Source organism: Quercus robur, chromosome 3 (genome assembly GCF_932294415.1).
Source record: "Quercus robur chromosome 3, dhQueRobu3.1, whole genome shotgun sequence".
NCBI classification, from domain to species: Eukaryota; Viridiplantae; Streptophyta; class Magnoliopsida; order Fagales; family Fagaceae; genus Quercus; species Quercus robur.
The window spans coordinates 24,747,404-24,751,870 of record NC_065536.1 but is presented as its reverse complement, the minus strand read 5'-3'; positions in this window follow the sequence as shown (position 1 = coordinate 24,751,870).

Below are 4,467 nucleotides of genomic sequence, written 5' to 3'. Positions count from 1 at the left end.
TGGTAGGTCTCGGTCTGATATTTTATTATATATTTTATAGAAATGCTACTTTCACAATATTTTTATAACAAATTCTAGATGACAAGTTGTAACTGGTTTTAAAATGGACCCACGACTGATATAATTTTTTTATCCATTATTAATAGCTTACCACCTATGATTTGTTGTGAAATTAATGTGAAAATGTTGTGAAATTTTAGCATTTTTTTTATTTGATCTATAAGAAACTGATATCTAGGCAATTGTGAAAATGTTGTAACAAAATATTGTGATAACAAGTGTTACAACTTTTCACAATACCGCTCTGTTTGTTTCGCTGGAAAACCTTCTATAAAGATAGTTTTCCATATTTTCCAATGTTTATTAGCATTAAAAACAAAAAACAAAAACAAAAACAAACAAACAAACAAAATTGGTCAACGGAAAACTATCTTTAGTCAACGGAAAACTCTTATAAAAATAAGACTTATTTTTTATAGGTTGTTTTCCAAAAAAAAAAATTGGAAAACAATTTCTCTCTCACACAGTGCATAGCTCCTATAAATATTATCTTCTTCTGACCTAAGAAAAAATATTTTCTTTCGCTTATTTAGCCTTTCTCACAATAAACTCTCTCACTTCTTCTCCTCCCTTTGTTTTTTCTCTCTTTTCACGCCCTCACTATCACCCCCTCTGGCCTTTTCTCTTCCCATAGATTTCTCTCTCTATCTGCCTCTCTTCTCTTTTTTCTCTCTACTTCTTCTACCCTCTATAACACCGTTCTTTAATAAGGTTTTTTTTTTTCTCCTTACAAATCGGTCAACGGTTCTATAACAATTTTCGGTATATTTATCAAATTATTTGTACTCAATTAATTTGCCAGTAAAACCATCTGGCCTATGTGGCATTTTGAACTATTTAAAATGGAACTTAAGGTTATAATGGTTATTTTGAATTATGAGAAGTATGATTTTATATATATATATATATATATATATATTTATATTATGTACGTTACTGTTTATATACACTAGTCGTAGTCCTGCACGTTGCGCATGATAATCCTTTTAGAGTGACCTCATTAAGTTTATTTTTTGCAATTTGAACTAATTTAATAAAGAATAATGTATTTTATAAACATATTTTCATTTATTATAGGAAAAATCACAAATGTAATATATATATATATATATATATATAATTTTTATCATATCAAAATGAAAACAAAACAATTTTTCCCAGGAATTCAAAAGGTAAGTTAGTGAAAATATTTATTTTTTAATAAAACTTATTTATAACATTTTGTGTATCATTATAAAGTATATAAAATTTAGAAATTATTCTTTTAGTTTTAAACAAACTTTCTCAAACCTAATTTTTTTCTACCCTACACACCGAAAACACTAAAAAATATATCTAAAAAATTAATAAAATTCAACAAAAGTACAATTTAAAATAAAAAAAGAAAGGTAAAAATAAAACTCACATCATAACCAAACTCCTTCCTGATACGTATATAAAACATATCAAATGTGATGTTATCAAACCAAAGATCCAATGCACAATCAAATTCAAAAAATTTAATAAGGTTTTGAAGTTATTCAATAGAAATAGGTGGTCGATTCTAAGTAAAAGTGCCGGCTATAGCTTTATACATGATGATTTTAACTCTTTTACATAATAATATAAAAATAAATCAATAAACCAAGAGTACAATTTTAAAGGGAAAAAAATAGAGGAAAATTTTAACAAAAAAAAGAAGAAGAAGAAGTATTGTGTAAATATTGTCATAATCTAATCCAATATGTGAATAATAAATAGTTAAATAATTAATTTTAAACAAAATTGAATTTATTTTCTTAAAAAAATCTTTAAAAATACACTAATGAAAAAATGATGAGGAGTAATATTAGATATTCGTAAAAACTTAAAACAATTACTCAAGTACCTTGGAACATCATTCAATAAAGGCATAATAATTTGCTACTAATTTGTTAAACAAAATATTTACAAACAGTGAAAGGAAACTACACAAAAACCATCTTTTTCAACTGCACAAACTATTCTTCATCATATTGTCCAAACTATCTTATTCTTTTCAAAATAAACTAAAATCTGATAACAACACAAAATAGGACATATTATGATATGATTTTTCTCCAAATTAGGTCAATAACAAACACCATTAAGTACAAACCTCTAGTAGGGAGATCTACAATACACTTGATTCAAATTCCTCCCATAAGGTAGTTGTTTAGTTATATATTTTCTACCATCAAATATTAAGCAAGACTTGTGAATAACTTTTTATAGACACTTTTTTTTTTAATTTTTCAATGATTTTATTTTCTAGTTATAAACATCTAAATTAAAGTAAATAAACTTGTAAATGCAAAATTATATGTAAAGTTAAAACCGCTGAAGATGAATATGTATAGACAATATTTTTTGTTTTGATTTTTCATTGATTTATTATTTAGTTATAACATCATAATTAAAGAACATGAATATGTAAAGTTAAGACTATCTAAGATGAATTTGTAAAACCAATATATTTATATATTTAATATTTTCAAAAAAAATTAAAGGTAAAAAATAATAAGAAAAAGAATAATGATGTGGTGGATGAGGTGGCTCAATAGGAGTGTAGCAATAATAAATTTTACACTTCCGCTTATATATATATATATATATATATATAAAGAGTAACTCTAAATAATATTAAACAATAAGGGCATAATATAATAATTTAATAATAACAAATCCACCTTATATATGTTGGGGGAAAAAATCTATTTACCTCAAATCTCAAATCTTTACTATGCCATTCTTAGAACCTACATACACCCAACTTCCATCACATTGAAGCCCCATTCCCATCATGTTATCGGTATGTTAATAATAGCTCATTACCTGCCATGTCATTAGAGATAAGTGTCCACATTAGCATTTGGAAAGATACATGTAAAATACTATCAAAAACAATGTAAGACTAAACTATTTTGTTTTTTCTTTTATAAGTAAAAGTGAGACTACTTGTGGGAGTGACATACTTGTTGAGGATAGTTTGATTGAACATCGAACCATCGAATGTGCGGATTATTAGCTTTAGCCAAGTAGTGTATATCTTGGATTATCTCAACCCGATTAACATGTTGTGCACATCACATATGGCATATCAAATCCAACATGAAAAATTTAGAAGCATCAAGTGTTACAAAAGTTACAACGGAAGAAATGATTGGAGAAGATGAAAAGATCACCGTCTTTTCATATACACAACGGAATCAACTGTTACAACATGCAAATAAATGTTTCATAAAATTTTAAAAAATTATAAATTACAAATAAATGGGAAACCAAAAATAAAGTTTGACTGGCTCCTTGAAAATGAAAAAATAGTGATTGATGAAGAGTGATTATAATCATTTTCTCTTTAAGAAGAAATGATATCTGTCGTTGTAGAAGTGATTATAGTAGTATTTTTTTTAAAGTAAATTTTAGTTAACTTAGGGTGGTAGTGCAAAAGACCACCTGGTATCCCATGCTATTCACATTAAAACTAAAAATTTAACGTTGAAAGGTGTTTGTTTTTAGATCCCTTAAAACACAATCAGATTAACCTAATTAATTAGCCAAGTGATTACTTAGTCAAATTATCCAAATCTAGGTTAACACAAATATATCATATCATTGTAAAGTGCGAAAAATAAAAAGAATACAATGATATGATAACCCAGGAAAACCAAATCGGCAAAAAACCTGGGGAGGATTTAACCTAACTATCCTCAAGGTAAAACAAATCCACTATGAAAGAATTGAAGTTTACACAATAGTGACTTAGACCACTAACATCCTATTGCTACCTCGAGTAGGAAACTTACTACTACGACCACGTGACAGCTCCGAGTCCACGGACTACTTCTTTCTTGGATTCCCAGCAAGTACAAGCACTCCCGCTTATGTATCTTTAAGCTCTTGAATCAGCAACTGAATTGATTACCAAGCTCTCAACATCAATCTTGAGATTGAAAACCCTAAGTGTATGTGAAGGCAAACACCTCTAGATCTCACAGAAGATTCACACACAAAACATAAAGAGCAACATCAAAACATGGCTGGGGTTTTCCCTTTTATACTTAAGACAAAACATAAAACCCTACACGTTAAACGGGCTTGGGCTAAGTTGGAAATTCTATAGAAAAAACAATCTGCACGACTTTCGATCGATTGAGTCTAATTCTCGATTGATCGAGCCAGGCAGATTTACACAGTAAATCCTACAGTAACTCGATTCCAACTTTACATAAAAACACATACTTTGAGCAAGTCTAAACAAGACTAAAACGTTTTGATCATGGTTTTCCAACATTACAAAATAAAGTTCTAATACATTAGTTCCTAATTCCTTAGAATCTAACAAACTCCCCCTTTGGCAATCCGTGACAAAACACAAACTAAACAAATTGCTCAAAGTTAAATAAAAAC